Source organism: Pan troglodytes, chromosome 3 (assembly GCF_028858775.2).
Source record: "Pan troglodytes isolate AG18354 chromosome 3, NHGRI_mPanTro3-v2.0_pri, whole genome shotgun sequence".
NCBI lineage: Eukaryota > Metazoa > Chordata > Mammalia > Primates > Hominidae > Pan > Pan troglodytes.
In genome coordinates, this window is record NC_072401.2 from 10,161,200 (window position 1) to 10,178,964 (window position 17,765).

General features: G+C 49.8%; 1 pseudogene; it reads right to left on the bottom strand.

The window, feature by feature from the left end:
• Window positions 1-434: 434 nt before the first annotated feature.
• LOC750718 (putative glycosyltransferase ALG1-like) lies at window positions 435-17,114 on the bottom strand (annotated as a pseudogene).
• Window positions 17,115-17,765: the final 651 nt, after the last annotated feature.

The following is a 17,765-nucleotide window of genomic DNA, read 5'->3' on the forward strand; positions in this document are numbered from 1 at the left end:
GTGGGTGCCCCCTTTCTACCAGCAGTTCTGGTTCTTAAGAAAATCACCATAAATCAAACATGAAAATTCTGGCTCTGAAAATAGCAATTTCTTTGTGCAAATAAAAACGTGTGTATCAAGTATGATGTTCCCCCAACGTGGACACACTCGGTTCCTCACAAAGCCAAGCCCGCTGCAGCTGCCACATCCCTGGGCTTATGGTGCAGCAGGTGCTTTTTTCAAGACAGGAATCAACATGTTAGGAACACGGCAGAAAGGTGACACCTGGAGACCAAACGCAGGCTAAGGAGTACTGCAGAGGTCACAGGGAAGTCACAGAACAGTAATACACTAGCAGGGGCATGGGGCGTGAAGAACAGAAGAAGACAGGAAGCGTTTCCGAGCCTCCAGAGAAGAAATCAGGGCCAACCACAGCTTCCCCGGTCACAGAACCAATTCATTCACCAGGCGGCACCACTGCCGTCATATCAGCTTCTGGCCACTGGGAGGCGCTACTCGAAAGGATTTGCCCTGACACTCTGAGAAGAAGCTGCGGGAAGGACAGCAGGGGTCCTGGGGTTTTAGCCTCTGGCCCAGGAGTTCTGTGTCCATAACCAAAGGGAGCACAGTCTGCACCCAGCTCTCATCCCACTGGAGCTGCTGCGACTCCCGCAGGTTCTTCCGGAACTGGTTTAGCTTGCCCTCAGGATCAGGAAAGTTTGAGAAAAGCATCTGCAAAAAAATAAAGAGCAGATCTTACCTCATTGCCTGTCCCCACCCCATCCCAGGTCACCACCTGGCTGACCCCAGGTCCCCGACCCAATAACAACCCCTCCCAAGCCCCTAACTCCCTCACTTGAACTCGAGACCCTTCACGCCCCAGCAGTGCTCTGCCTCCAACTTGACATTATGCTTTCCGGAAACTTCCCCTGGAAACTTACCTGTATGTCCCACTTTCCCACACTTGGTGCCCTGGAGCACCTTCTGGCCTCTACATGCTGTACGTTCCCCTGTGAGCACCCTCCTCTCGGCCTGTGGCCAACACAGTCCCACCCATCTGTGGGTAATGAGGGGCTGTCGGTGTTCTTTTCAGCCTTGCTAAACTGTCTGAATCAAGGATCACAAACTACAGCCTGCAGGCCAAATCCAGCCCACAGCCTGTGTTTCTAAATAAAGTTTTATTGGAACAAAACCACACCCCTTAATCTACAGACGATCTGTGGCTACTTTCACACCACAACAGAGTACCATGGTTCTGACAGAGACTGGGGCACCCAGTCTAAATGACTTCCGACCTGGACCTTTACTGAAAATCCTCCCAATCACTCTGTTGGCAAGAATGATGTATTACTTTTAGCAATAAGAAACAAGTAACATTTGCAGAATTCTGCCCATCTTTCAAGGCTGGTCCCAGAAGCTCCCTTTGCCCATGCACCTACCTGATCCTGATCACTTCCTAAACTGCAGCCCGGCCCACCTGGCTCCAGCATCATTTGTGGAGTGTCAGCTCCATAAATTCAGAGGGCAGGAGGGGGTGTGTCCTAACTTTCCCGAGCCTACTGTACCGAAACGGGACAGCAGAGTAGGAAGCCTCTGTGACTTCTGCTCCCTCCCTAGCTTTTCCACCAGACCCCACATGGTCCCACCCTGGCTGTGGGAAGCAGGGATCAGGGAGCGTGGCTCGATGCCAGTCTCCAGAACCCTGCCCACCCGGGCGTGGTGGCAGATGTGGCTACCTGCAGCTGAGCTGCCAGTTCCTCTGAGTCCTCAAAACCAGGCCATTTTCTTCATGTTTCACCAGCTCATGTAAACTGCAGAGAGAACCAAGGGAGCCTGAGAGCTGCCTGGAGAAGACACCAGACCGCTGTGGTGCCCACCAGGGCTCCCACCCACCCCACGCTCAAGCCAGGCTGGGGGTTGGAACGGGGGGTGTGGTTTCCAGGAGCTGGTTCTTAGACTTGACATCTGAGGGTACAAAGGCCTGGGGGGTGCGGGTGCACATCAAAATTGCCAAAGCGATTTGAGGAGGGAGCCTTAAGGAGGGTTTGTACCTTCTGTGCTGGATGCTCTTCAAGGACTGAAGAATTATTTTTGCACGTTTTTCTTAATTCTATGGCCATGGAACGAATAAAGGCAACCCCCTGGAGACTGGCTCAGCACATAAAAGATGACTTTTCTAGGGCACCAGGTTTGATCCTGACATTCCCTGAGCTCAGCTCACACGAGGGGCTCACATCCCTGAATCCCATCCAGGGGCCGGCTCCTGAGCAGGGGCCAAGGGCTCAACTTGTGCTGAGGCTACTGCTTCTAGAATCTCTTCTAGTGCCACCCTTCCAAACACCCATCTATGCTGGGTGGAGTGAGGCCACAGCATGACACTCATTCAACTGATTCAAACCCACCACGTAAGCTTGGCCAAAAGGGACATGGTGGGAGAGAAAACAACAAAGAAAACCATGTAAGCCTGCAGGCAATTCCCGCCAATTCTACTCCAGGAGCAAAAGCCCCGAGTGGAGTTCTAGTATTTAAGATGCTTTTTTTTCATATTAGGTTGGTGCAAAAGTAATTGTCATTTTTAATGGCAAAAACCGTGATTACTTTTGCACCAACCTAAATATAACATGAGCTCTAAATGGAAGCAACTACTTCAATGAGGCTCAGCCCAGCCACAGTAAATGCAGGGCTCCTCCTCCTGGCCTCCAGTGTGTGCTGGACTGACCGAGGGACAGGGCCTCGCTGTGGGCAGCTCGCTCTGCACTGCTTCCCCCTCAGCGGTGGATCTGTGAAGCTATCCCCAGAAAGATTCGGGTTCTGCTCCTACCACTTGAAGTTCACGGCACACACAGGCAAACAGCACACGAACATGTCCACCACCTTCATGGGCAGGTCCAGGCCACTGGAGGACGTGTGCAGACAGACACCCAGGTCCACCGACCATGCTAGGCAAGAGGGGTGCGGTCAGAGCGCTGGTCTCTGCCTTGGGAACACAAATCCTCCCAGCACAGTGAGGGAACATCCCCGGAGGGGAGTGAAAATCTCATAAGGCCCCCGACATCACCAAGCACAAGTGGCTTAAGCTGGGCAAGCAGCCACACGGCCTGGCTGGGACATCTGAAAACATAAGTTGACACTTTCTCTACATAACCACAATTTGGTTTTGTTGTTGTTGTTTTGTTTTGTCTTGTTTTGAGACAGAGTCTCACTCTGTCACCCAGGCTGGAGTGCAGTGGCACAAACTCAGCTCCCTGCAACCTCCACCTCCCAAGTTCACCTCCCGCCTGTAATCCCAGCATTTTGGGAGGCCAAGGCAGGTGGATCACCTGAGGTCAGGAGTTCAAGACCAGCCTGGCCAACATGGTGAAACCCCATCTCTATTAAAAAAATACAAAATTAGCGAAGCATCGTGGCAGGTGCCTCCAATCCCAGCTACTCAGGAGGCTGAGGCAGGAGAATCGCTTGAACCCGGGAAGGCAGAGGTTGCAGTGAGCCAAGATCATGCCATTGCACTCCAGCCTGGGCTACAAGAGTGAAACTCCATCTCAAAATAATAATAATAATAATAATAATAATAATAAACCACAGCACACCCACCACAAACCAGCTGTCACTGTGAAAATAAAGCCATAAAGCTTAACATTTCTAAAGACTAGCTGGGGCCAGGCATGATGGGTCATGCCTGAAATCCCAGCACTTAGGGAGGCCAAGGCAGGAGGATCACTTAAGGTCAGGAGTTCAAGACCAGCCTGGCCAACATGGTGAAACCCTGTTTCTACTAAAAATACAAAAATAAGCCAGGTGTTGTGGTGGGCTCCTGTAATCCTGTAATCTACTCGGGAGGCTGAGGTGGGAGAATCACTTGAACCCAGGAGGCAGAGGTTGCATGAACTGAGATCATGCACTCCAGCCTAGGCAATGCAGCGAGACTGTCTAAAACAAAGACTAGGTGGAGAGTCCTGCCAGGAAAAGGCCCTCAGCCTCCAACTGCTCTGCTCACTCAAAGCTGGAAGATGCAGCTCTAGAGACGCATCAGGACCAAGACACGACTCCCCACTTGGAGGAATCAATGGGGAAAGAGACGGAGGCAAAGGAGAACCATCTCACTGGGAGAGGTGACGCTGTTTGACACATCGTCCCTGTACCTCCCAAAGCCACTGCCCTCCCACACCTGGGCAACAGTGGCCCCAACCCCAGGCCCAGCCCTCCTGCAGGAAGGAAGAGGACTGAATGGAGGGCGTGGCAGGCTGAAAGGACGTGGCCTCCTCAAACGCCTTGGTAAACGGCCTCTGGGGCCAACTGGCAGGGATGGGCTGGCACACCAGGAAGTAGCCTCCTCCTGGGAGTTCAGCCAGAGCCCAGGTCCCGTGCCCAAGTGGCCTCCAGAGCCACCTTTTCAGAAAAAGCACATCCCGCCCACCCCTGTTCCCCCTGCTTAAGGCCCCGCCTCCTCCCTGAGCCTCCTGCAGGCCTCTCACCTAGAAGCAGGGGGTAGTCCTCGGCCTCCAGCCAGGGGGTGCAGACCTGGATATGCTGGAAATGCTTCTGGCGGATGAGGCGGCTGTAATACTACCTCAGAGGCCCTTTGCCTTCACAGAGAAGAGCAGACACTGCCATGGACCCGTCTCTGTCCCTGCCACGTGGCCCCAGGCCCAAGACACTCCCCCCTAGGAGGGATCCCTTTCCCAGAAGCTCCACTCCTTGGCAGCTCCAGTCAGGCCCCATGCGGGCCCTTCCAGAAGCAACCCAGGAGCCCCGAGACCTGCAGGGGTGTGTGCACGCTGACCCCTGACGCACAGCCCTGTACCTGCAGCCAGCTGGCCTCGGGCTGCAAACATGGCGGGGTAAGCACTGGCCTGGCACCCGACCGCCCACTGGGTGGACCCAGCCTTTTGTCTGTGTTGTGCACAGGGAACACGAGGACTCCCGCTGCCCTGCCACAGCCTCCAGAGCACATGGCGCGGGTTCCAAACCACTCCTGGGAGCCTAGAGGCCAGAAGAAGGAGGAGAGCAGGACCAACAGCTGGCCCAGACCCCGCCTCTTCCCACACCGCTTCCGCTTTTCTCCCTCCTCACTGAGTCACCTTGAAAGGGCTCAGCAGCAGTAACTGTGGGACAGGGGCTCTTCCGTTTGAAAAATTAAGAGACTTGGTTAAGGCACCAATGACATGGCTGGGCACAGTGGTTCATGCCTGTAATTCCAGCATATTGGGAGGCCAAGGCGGGTGGATCACCTGAGGTCAGGAGTTCAAGACCAGCCTGGCCAACATGGTGAAACTCTGTCTCTACTAAAAATACAAAAATTAGCCGGGTGTGGTGGTCACCTGTAGTCCCAGCTACTCAGGAGGCTGAGGCACGAGAATTGCTTGAATGTGGGAGGCGGAGGTTGCAGTGAGCCGAGATCGCACCACTGCACTCCAGCCCGGGCGACAAAGACTCTATCTCAAAAAAAAAAAAAAGACACCAATGACGTAACAACAACAAAAAGAAGATGCTTGGAAACTACTGAAAAAGTAGAAAGCTTGGTATCTACAGATTCAAATCTGGGCTCCCTGCCCTGCTGTGAAACCCTCTGAGCCTCAGTTTCCCCCATGTCAAGCAATATAAGACCCTATGGCAGAGAGCTGCAGTGAGGATTAAGGAGACAAGATCGTGGGAAGCACAGGGTAAAGACTGCGTGCTCCTCCCCCTCCGCCATCCCCCAACCAAACAGACACCCAGGGTCCCAGGCGGTACCTGTTATCACACAGACGAGAGAAGGAAGGTTGTGTCCGTCAAGAGTCAGTTGTTCAAACTCTGTGTTTAAAAAAAGAAACAATTCTACATGGAATTTCTGATAGAATTTTTTTTTTTTTTTTTTTTTTTTCTGACAGACTCTCGCTCTGTCACCCAGGCTGGAATGCAATGGCGCGATCTCAGCTCACTGCAATCTCTGCCTCCCAGGTTCAAGTAATTCTCATGCATCAGCCTCCCAAGTAGCTGGGACTACAGGCGCCCACCACCATACCTAGCTAATTTTTGTATTTTTAGGAGAGACAGGTTTCGCCATGTTGGCCAGGTTGGTCTCGAACTCCTGACCTCAGGTGGTCTGCCTGCCTCAGCCTCCCAGAGTTCTAGGATTACAGGTATGAGCCACCATGCCCATTCAGAAAAAAATTTTTAAATAAACAATAGCCAGAGTCACCTGGTAAGGTGGAGAAAGTTCACTGCTCTGGTGGGGAGGCCACTATCCTCTGTGAGATACTCTCCTGGAGGGGGCATTTCAGCCTGAGGGCCTGGTCACTCAATGACCCAACTGGGGATTCAGGGCGGCCCACCTCCACCACCCCCACTGTCCCCAGGCTGCCCCACCCAGTGGTCCGGGTCAGGAACATGCTGCAGGCCAGGCAAGCAGCTCACAGCTCAGTGGCCCCCAACAAGCCCAGAGCTCCTCACCGCAGCCACACACCTACTTTCTAAAGCTTCCAGCAGGATGGAGAAGTCTTCATCCTCTATGAGAAGAGAATTGAATGTCAGGGGCCTGTTACTAGACACCTCTCTTCCAGCTCACACACCCTCCCCTTCTCACTGAGACTGTGGCGGGGTGGGGGCATGCAGGACTGGCAGAGGTGAGGAGAACACAGGTTGGCCAGGTGCCCCTCACACCAAACCCATGTGCCCCAGGGGTCCTGCAGACCTGTCCAGCTCGTGCTGCTGACCAGCAGGGCTGGCTGCTCATGGAGACATGTCACCAGCCTGCTGCCAGCATCCTGCTCCATGAAGGCCGACTGCTCCGTGGCTGGGTCCTCAGGTTCTGAGATGAAAGAGCAGAAAAAAAGCCTGTGAGAGGCCACAGAGCAGGCCCAGGACCAAGGACGGGCATCTCCTGCCGTGGCGAGGCCTGCAGGCTCCCAGCGGTTGGGGTGCCTGGCCACATCAGCAACACCAGGCCACCCCTGCCATCCGAGGCCTGGGCTTGCTTTCTCTAATATTGTTGCTGGGTGCTAAGATTATAACAGCAAACAAGACTGACTCATTCCTTTTCTCCATGGGACTTACTGTCTTATCATCCCCTGGACTCAAGATGAGGGTGCAGGGATGCCCTCCCACACCACCCCAGCTTACCCAGGGGCACACCTCAGGGTGTGTGGACCTGCACAAAGGTCCCCTCCTTAGCTCCATGACACACCCCAAGGGACACACAGGTCCACAGATCCTGCCACAGATCTGGGAACCCATTGGCAGGAGAGTAAGACAGTGCAGGGGTCCACAAACATTTCTTAAAGGGCCAGAGAGTAAATACTTCAGGCTTTGCGGGCCACAGGTTCTCTGTTGCAAAACGCGATTCTGCTATTGTAGCTCAAAGGCGGCTGTAGACAACTTAGAAGTTAATGAGTGTGTTGTGTCCCAATGAAACTTGATTTACAAATGCAGGAGACTGGCCTGTAGCCATAGTTTGCCAACCCCTGGATGAGTGGCTTCCCAGGTCTGCAGCGAGAATGGGAGAGGCCAGGGCAGTGGCGAGCAGGAGAGAAGGCAGCTGAGGATGGGAGGCCTACCAGGCCCTGAACAGAGAGTGTGTGCTGCCCAGCTTCATGAAGAGCCAGTGCTGCAGGTCCAGAGGTGCCTCTTTAAAGAAAGATGCCGGCTTGTCGTAGATGGTCACAGCCCTGCAATGAAATCATGGCGGGGCTATTGGGGGTGCTGAAGAAAGGCCTCAGGAATAGAGGACTCAGAGGCTCCAGGAAAAGAAGGACGCTTGGGGAATCCAAGTCTCAGACGATGACAAGAAGGAGCCTTGCAATTACTTGGGAATGCACAGAGAGATGTCCTAGGACCAAAACTGCCTGGACCCCCTGGCTGGCTTGGAAGGAAACTCTGCCCCCTCCTCTCCCAGCTTCCCCAAATTTTCCCATAATGTTGCCAAGCATTAGTCCAGCATGAAGGCTACTTTCCTCTCAAACCACTCATTTGGGTCCCGCGCCCAGTGTCACCCATCCTCAGCAAAACAACCTTTATTTCCTTCTTCCTGCTTTCCAGAAAGTTCCCCTAAAGCCCTGAGGAATCACCGAATGAAAGAGGCTTTTTACAAACGGGAAACTTAAGTGGAGTGCCAATACACAACATGAATTGCATCAGGCTGGGTCTAAGATAAAACCAGACTGTGGACAACAGGACAGATAAGACCCCCCACATGGCTCTGCACTGCCTGGGTCTGTTATTATGTGGAGGAATGTCAGTCTGTTGCTCCTGTGGGTGGAGCTGAAGCATGAACCAGGAGTCTTCATCCTTAGAAAGCAGTTAGACAGACACCTGAGAACCAATCCCAAACTGCAGCCTTCCACAGAACCTTCTGGAACCTTCCTGAATGCAACTCATTACTGCCAGAGGGTCTTTGATGAGAGTCTACTCTCCACCATTTGTCTTCAAAGAGAATACCCACATATTCTCTTTCCATGGAAAGGTAAGTTATTAGAGTTTATGCAGTCTGGTATATTAATTGAGAGCTTTACTTCAAAGAATGTCACGTTTATGATTCAGTCTCACAGACTGGGTTAAAAAGGCAGTATTGACTATTAAGTTGTAAATTACTGTAATGATCATTATTATTATTCAAACAATCTGTGAGAAATGAGCATTATCTCACAATATCTGCATTTTAGTGAACCTGAGGAAAGAGTGTATTTGCTGGAATTACAGAAGCCTGAGAACCACAGGGGAATTCTCACTGCAGGGTATTCAGGGTCAAAGGCTGATTCTATTTTGCATGCTCAGTCCTTCCTCAATTTATTTTTATTTCTTTCTTTATTTTTTGAGACAGGGTCTCACTCTGTCGCCCAGGCTGGAGTGCCTTGGTGCAATCTGAGCTCATTGCAACCTCACCTCCCGGGTTCAAGTGATTCTCCTGCCTCAGCCTCTGGAGTAGCTGGGATTTCAGGCACCCACCACAAAGCCCAGCTAATTTTTGTATTTTTAGTAGAGATGGGATTTCACCATGCTGGCCAGGCTGGTCTCGAACTCCTGACCTCAGGTAATCCTCCTGCCTCGGCCTCCCAAAGTGCTGGGATTACAGGCATGAGCCACCATGCCCGGCCCTCAATTTTGTTTTTCTATTTATTTATTTATTTATTTAGAGATGGATTTTCGCTCTTGTCCCCCAGGCTGGAGTGCAGTGGCGTGATTTCGGCTCACTGCTACTTCTGCCTCCAGGATTCAAGCGATTCTCCTACCTCAGCCTCCCGCGTAGCTGGGATTATAGTCACGCACCCCTACGCCCGGCTAATTTTTGTATTTTTAAGTAGAGACAGGATTTCACCATGTTGGCCAGGCTGGTCTCGAACTCCTGACCTCAGGTGACCCACCTGCCTCAGCCTCCCAAAATGCTGAGATTACAGATGTGAGTCACTGCACCTGGCCCCCCAATTTAATTTTAATAAAATTATCAAGGAAATAAGCCACAAAAGGACAACGTGCAGACTTTAGAACAGAGCTATCCAATAGAAATATAATGTAATCCACATGTGTAATATTAAATAATTTAGTCACCACATTAGAAAAAGTAAAAGAGGTGAAATGAATTCTCCTAGTAAACTTTATTTAACCACTATATTCAAAATATTATTATTTCAACATTAATGAATACTTAAACATTCTTAATGAGATATTTTATGTTTTTCTTTTTGCTTATGAAGGCTTGGAAATCTAGTGTATATTTTACACTAACAGCATATCTCAACTGAGACGGCCACATCTCAAGTGGCCAGTAGCCATGTGTGGCCTGAGGCCATGACTCTGGGCAGTACAGCTTTAGGTGAGTCTAGGGCAGGGCAGAAGGGGGCACCTGGGATCTTGTTTCGCACCGTTTGGTGAGGGCACTTTCTTTCCATAAAACCCAGGTCAAGCGTGCCTCACAAAGGGGCCAGTGGAGGTGCCTCCATTTACTTGGGAGCTTGGCCTCTCCAGCTTGCCTTCCTACTGCCTGGAAGAAGATTGATGTCCTCTTGCCTTCTCTAGCCCCTTTCCCAAGAACCCTCCCAGAATTTAGTCCTATGAAGGGCCAGGGTTGCAAGGAGTCACCCACACAATGACAGGACCCACCAGCAATACCAGAAGTTGGCCAGCCCTACTCATCCAAATTCCTTTCTGCCAGCTGGACATCACAAGGGTTTCAGACTGCCATCCTGTGGCAACTCCATTTTGGGGTCCGGGGGTTTAAGGGTTACTCTATTAGTCCTTTCTCACTCTGCTAATAAAGACATACCTGAGACTGTGTAATTTATAAAGAAAAAGAGGTTTAATGGACTCACAGATCCACATGACTGGGTAGGCCTCATGATTATGGCAGAAGGTGGAGGAGGAAAAAAGTCACATCTTACGTGGCAGCAGGCAAGAGAGTTGTGCAGGGGAGTTCCCCTTTATAAAACTATTAGATCAGGCAGGGCACAGTGACTCACATCTCTAATCACAGCACTTTGGGAAACCAAGGTGGGTGGATCACCTGAGATCAGAAGTTTGAGACCAGCCTGGCCAACATGTTGAAACCCCATCTCTAATAAAAATACAAAAATTAGCCAGGTATGATGGCTCATGCCTGTTGTCCCAGATTCTTGGGAGGCTGAGGCATGAAAATTGCTTAAACCCAGGAGGTGGAGGTTGCAGTGAGCTGAGATCACGCCACTGCACTCCAGCCTGGGCAACAGAGTGAGACTCGGTCTCAAAAAAAGAAAAAAAGAATTAGATCTTGTGAGACTTATTCAATGTCATGAGAACAGCAGGAGAAAGACCCACCCCATGATTTAGTTACCTCCCACTAGGTCCCTCCCACAACATGTGATTATGGGAACTACAATTAGAGATTTGGGTGGGGACACAGCCACACCATATCTGAGCTGGGCATCTTCTTCCTTGAGTGCACATTGGCCTCTGAGGCACTTCCTGGTTAACCTCATTCCACAGCTGAGAAAACCCAGGCTTGGCACAGGCAAGGGATCTGACCCAATGTCTCCCATCTTATTAGAGGAAGGACCAAGACTGGACCCACAACTGTACTCTTGTTTTGTGTCACCATGCTGCCCCCAAGATCAGATCTCAAACCAAGCAGACATGGGGGGCTCAGAAAGTCCCCAGCCTAGAACTTTCCTGTCACCCAATGACACTAAAGGCTAAGCTTGCTTCTTATTCTGGATTCACGCTAGAATGACCTTGGGGTGTGTTTCACACGTGCCGATGTCTGGAGTTTCACCCCCAGCTAACTGACTATGAATCTCTGGGTTGGGGCCTGGGCACTGATATTCATGCAGAGCTTCTGAGATGATCCTGTTGTATCACCAAGGTTGACACCTGCAGAAACCTTGCACATTTTTTCATTCATTTAGTTATTAAATATGTAATATTTATTATTATTTTTCCAGACACAGAAGCGTTGCAAGAATAGTACAAAGACATCATTTATACCCTTCGCTGAGATTCCCCAGTGCTACCATTTTACCCCATTTGCTTTATTATTTTCTAAGTGGCAGATGAGTTATCTTTTACCCCTAAATATTCCTGTGTATTCCTTAATAACACGGACTTTGTCTTATATAACCAAGGCAATATCAAAATCAGGAAACTAACCCTGCTACAACAAGGTTTTCTAATGTAGGGACCTCATTCAGATTTCGCCAGTTAACCCAATGATGTACATTGGAGCAAACGGTAATCCCAGATCATGCATTATTTTCAGTTGCTGTGTCTCTGTAGGTCCCTTTTAGCCTGGAACAGCTCCTCAGTTTTTCTTTATCTTTCATGGTATTGGCATTCCTGAAGAACGCAAGATGGTTATTTGATAGATTGTCCCTTACTTTGGATTTGGCTGATGTTTCTTGGCAGTGATATTCTTATGCATTTGAGGTGGGATTATCACAGCAATGGTGTCATGTTCTCTGTGCATCGCATCAGGAGGGACATGCTGATGGTTTATCCCATTACACCAAAGTGAATGTTGATCATTCAGTGAAGGTGGGTGCGGGTTCATTGCGTTATATTGCAGAAGCCATCATCAGCCATACTCGCTCTGATTAACCAATCATCTTATGTAGCCATTTATCTAACAAGGCTGTATGGGTCTTGAACTCAGGGTAAGCAAGCCTTAAAGCAGAAGAGAAGAAAGAAAGGAAGGCTCTGGAACCTGGAGCTTTGGCAAAGGGCGCAGGTGTGGGGAACGCACCACCAAACTTGCTCCTGGCATTAGGATGAAGAGGAAGGAGAACATTCTATCTAGAAGGGGTTTGGGGTTAGCGAGAGGGGTGTGGGAGAGTCAGAGTCTGCCCACTTGTGGTTTTGCTGAGGGCTACACTGTGGTAGACAGGTGTTTCATTGCTGCTCTTGAAAATTTTGTTTCACAATCCTTCATCTAAAACAGAGCAATTCCCTTTTTCTAAGTTTTGGCCCACTTTGCTTCATCTGTCTTCTGTTCTCTTATTTTTAGAGACAGGGTCTTGCTCTGTTGCCCAGGCAGGAGTACAGTGATGTGATCATAGGTCACTGCAGCCTTGACCTCCTGGGCTCAAGCAATCCTCCTGCCTTAGCCTCCTGAGTAGCTGGGACTATAGGTGTGCATCACTGCACCCGGCTAATTTATTTTATTTATTTTAGTTTTTCTAGAGATGAGGTCTCACTCTGTTGCCCAGGCTGATCTTGAACTCTTGGTTTCAAGGGATCCTCCCGCCTTGGCCTCCCGAAGTGTTGAGATGACAGGCATGAGCCACCATGCCCACCTCTGTCTTTTCTCTTGGGATTAATGACTTCCACGTTAGCTCCAGGAATAATTTCTGTTAAGGTGATGCCTGGCTCGACACTTCTGGTAACTCCCATTGTTTATCTATTGCTTATCTCCAGAACCCATGTGATGCTTCCTACTTCAAAGTGCACTAGTGCCTGTCAGCTTGAAGGCATCCCCTGAGCTGCTGGCAAACAAGGCCTTTTTACCCAGAGATTAACCTCTTATTTGTTTCAATAAATGATCAAAAGTTGGTTTGCCTCCTGTGGGTATGTTGGTTGGGGCCAAGAGGGGATCGTGGTGATTTCTGTCCACCTGGGACCTCAGGCCTCCTGGTGGCCCCTGAACAAAAGTGAGGCAGGCAGAGCAATGGGCAGTGTTCCCCGTCTGCCTCGTTGCCATCAGTATTCCTGCCTGTGGTTGTCTTTGGCGCGTTATCAAGATGTGTCCCTCCCTCATCTTTGTTCCCTCTCCTTCTTGTATTTACCTTCACCTGGGCTGCTAAGTGCTGCGGGAGAAACATCGGGTTGTTGCGGAGATTGTGGCCACGAAAATTTAGGTTCCCCACCCTCAGGTTGTCCCTCACTGGTCTCTGCCTCATACCTTTGAAGAGAACAACTCGTGGAGGTCGTCTTCTTCATAAAGGTGAACATTTAACAGAGCAGGGCACTGTTGTGGGTTGAATTGCATCCCCTCTCTCACAAAAGACTTCTTGGAGTTCTGACCCCCAGTACCTCAAAACGTGACATATTTGGAGATAGTCATTACAAAGGTAGTCAAGTTAAAATGAGGTTGATAGAGTGGGCTTTATCCAGTATAATGGGTGTCCTTATGGAAAGGGGAAATTGGCCAGGTGCAGCGGCTCATGCCTGTAATCCTAGCACTTTGGGAGGCTGAGGCAAGAGGATCACTTGAGGCCGAGGTTCAAGACCAACCTGGCCAACATAGGGAGACTCCCATCTCTATTAAAAAGATAATAAATAAAATAGGCCAGGCACAGTGGCTCATGCCTGTAATCCTAGCACTTTGGGAGGCTGAGGCGGGAGGATCACTTGAGGCCAAGGTCCAAAACCAAACCTGGCCATCATAGCAAGACTCCCATCTTTAAAAAACAATAAATAGGCCAGGTGCGGTGGCTCACACCTGTAATCTTAGCAGTTTGGGAGGCCGAGGCGGGTGGATCACTTGAGGTCAGGAGTTCAAGACCAGCCTGGCCAACATGGTGAAACCTGTGTCTACTAAAAATACAAAAAAATTAGCTGGGCATAGTGGCGGGCACCTGTAATCCCAGCTACTCAGGAGGCTGAGGCAGGATAATTGCTTGAACTCGGGAGGCGGAAGTGGCAGTGAGCCAAGATTGCATCACTGCACTCCAGCCTGGGTGACAGAGCAGGATTCTGTCTCAAAATAAATAAATAAATAAATAAATACGTAAATACATAAATATATATTATATATATATACACACACACACTACATATATGTGTATGTGTGTGTGTAGATATAGATATAGCTATAGATATGGAAAGGGGAAATTTGGACACAGATGCACACAGGGAGAGGGCCACGTGAAGATTGGACTTCTGCTGCCACAAGCTAAGGAGCTGGCGGAAGCTGGGAGGGAGATCCTTCCCTAGCATCTTCAGAGGGAGCATGGCCCTGAGAACGCCTTCATCTCAGCCTTCTGGCCTGCAGGTGTGAGACGATGCATTTCTGTAGTTCTAAGCCACCCAGCTTGTGGTACCTTGTTACAGCAACCTGAGGCATTTAATACAGCAGCATTCTGAGCCCTTCCCATATAAACTCTTCATTGAATCTTCACCACAACTGCCCCGCCCATAAGTGCTGTTGTTATTGTCTTCATTTCGTCTTCATTTTATCCATGATGTCTGCAGTACAGACAGGTTCAGGAGTTTGCTCATGGTCACTTGAGATAATAAAACTCCACTCTAGGGAACCTCTCATGCCTGCCCCTGGCTGTCACCTTCCCTCTCCCCTTTCCTCCTGTCCCCTTCCTCTCCATCTCTTTTATGAGGCCTTCTTTGTTGTCCCATCTCTTTTTTGTATTTTTACTTTGCAGTAATTTTTTTTTTGTGGGGGGGGGAAAGGGGGTCTCGCTATGTTTTGCAGGCTGATCTTGAACTCCTGGCCTCGAGCTATCCTCCTGTCTTAGCCTCCTGAGTAGCTGGGATTACATGTGTGAGCCACCATACCCAGCTGTTGTCCCATCTCCTAAATGTCCGCCTTCCCCAGCATCCATCCCTGCCCACAGTTCCGGCCTCAGTAGCCCCTCCTGAGCCTCAGTCACCACCTATGCTGATGAACTGCTGCTCGCCCTCCTCCCAGGCAGGATGCCCCATGGCCACTGCAGGCTCAGCCCATCCACAACAGATTCACAAAGCCTGTCCTTCAATGCTGGATTTCCTAGATTTCCCAGCCAACAGTCCCACCAGCTTAAAACCCTGCAGCCATGCCTAAATCCTCTATCTTCCTGTACCCCACATCCCCACGACCAACCCCTGCTGATTTAATGGCTAAATCCCTCTCTTGACAGTCAGGACCAGCTGCAGAATTTGCAAGGTCCAGTGCAAGATGAAAACATGGGCCCCCTTATTCAAAAATCAGAGGAAAAGCACTGCTGAAGTATTAACATATACAGCATTTTCTTTCCTCTGTGGTCTCTGTGTCTCAATTTATCATGATGCTTTCATTTGTTATTTAATGTCCTTCTAAGTAAAAAAAAAAAATTAACATTTTAAATTACCAGCATGGATTATACTGTTCCTCTTTATATTGTGCAATGCCAGATTTCAACAGGAACACTGGACTCAAATGTGGAATCACAGAAATGACATAATTTGTACTTTGCATGTGGGATTTTTTTGTGTCACAGAAACAGTGAGATGTTGCAGGAAACTAATTCAGCTGGTTTTGTTTGTTTGTTTGTTTGTTTGTTTTTGTTTTTTTCCCTGAGACAGAGTCTTGCTCTCTTGCCCAGGCTGGAGTGCAGTGGTGAGATCTCTGCTCACTGCAACCTCTGCCTCCCGGGTTCAGACCATTTTCCTGCCTTCAGCCTCCTGAGTAGCTGGGATTACAGGAGCCCGCCAACATACCCTCCTAATTTTTGTATTTTTAATAGAGTCGGGGTTTCGCCATGTTGGCCAGGCTGGTCTCGAACTCCTGACCTTGTGATCCACCCACCTCGGCCTCCCAAAATGCTGGGATTACAGACATGAGCCACCACACTCACCATTCAGCTGTTTTTATTTCACTTTTTCACACCTATACAATCTACCACCACTCTCTACCTTTGGCTTACTGATGTGTAAGGAAGAATTGAAAGGAAAAATAACTATGACTCTGCTATCTTTGCTTCTCCTGTGTCATCATTTCCAGTGGAAGTGGCTGGCTACTACAGGGAATCAGATGGGTAGAAAAGGCTGGGAGAGGGTTCCTTGTTTGTTCCTGTTTCTTAGAATGCCATTGACTTGGTTTTCAATTCTGATTCTATAATAAGAGAAAGCATGACCTCTTGGTGCTGTCAGCATGTCTCACAGACTCCGTTGTGGACATAGTAGCCTTCCCTTATGCTCACTTGGAGCCTTGCTGGACTCCCATGCACTGCGGGCCCCCCAAGATTCTATGCTCAGGGCACGGCAGACACGCCATGGGGAGTGCAGTGGCAAGGGATGGGGGTAACTCTTATTGTTGGTGTCTCATCTGCCCATGCACATGTTCTACTGCCCCGTTGGATTTCACTGATAAAACATAGATTCAGACTGGGTGCAGTGGCTCATGCCTGTAATCCCAGCATTTTGGGAGGCCGAGGTGGGCAGATCACTTGAGGTCAGGAGTTCAAGACCAGCCTGGCCAATATGGTGAAACCCACTCTCTACTAAAAATACAAAAATTAACCAGGCGTGCTGGCAGGTGGCTGTAGTCCCAGCTACTTGGGAGGCTGAGGCAGGAGAATCACTTGAGCCTGGGAGGTGGAGGTCGCAGTGAGCTGAGATGGCACCAGTGCACTCCAGCCTGGGTGACAGAGCGAGACTCTTTCTCAAAACAAAACAAAACATAGACTCAAACATAAAATGAGGAGAAATTTTAAGACGGTAACAGCAAAGCATTAAGCCAAGCTCAGGGTCCCTCTCAGCATGGGGCCCTGTGTGACTGCACAGGCCAAACACCCATGAGTTCATCTCAATTTCCATCCCTCTCACACTCTTCCCCACTGCTGTGGTCTCAGGTGGCACCTTCCTCATTTCTACTCCAGAGGACTACCTGTACCCTGATTTCTTCAAGGGTCTCTCCAGTCCATCAGACGCAGGCCAACCCAGGGTTTCTCTGCATTGCAATCCAACCAATATCACCCCCCTGCTTACCAGCCTGCAGTAACTCCCATGTCCCTTCAGGATAAAATTCAGACTTCTTAGCAAGGCACTGCTTATTTCTCCAGCCTCTGTGACAGCCTCACATCCTACAATCGAGCTCTGCTGTTCCTGGAGAAGCTCCCTCTGAGCTTTTGCACACCTGTCCCTGCTACTTGAGGGTGATTTCCACCTGGTTACCTCCTGGCATCACCTCCCACCTGGAAGCCTTCCTCGTCTCTGGGGTGGGTCAGATGTAGCTGTTTTTGCCCTCTCCCTACAGACCCTGCATTTCCTCTCTCCCAGCGTTCATCTCGTGATATACAATAAGCAATTGACTAAATTGTCCTTAAAACCCGGGCCATACCAGGTCTTCTTGGTGACAAATGAGGGAGCAGTGAGTGCTTTTGCCCTCTAATGGCATCTCTGGATCACTAGCTGGAGGCCTTGGGACTCTAAGCGCCAAGTTATTCAAGTGCTACAAATAACACTGCATGGCCCCCGGTCTTTCCTGTTTCCTCTCTGCGTCTATCAAGAAGGAGCAGCTGATTTTTGAAGCCCTGCTTTCCTTCTCACGGCTTTGCTCACCCCCACCCTGCTTGGCCTCCAAACTCAGAGCCTTAACTTTCCTATAAATACAGTTTCTCTCCAACTCAACTTGATTCATTCATTCAGGGTCCTAGTTC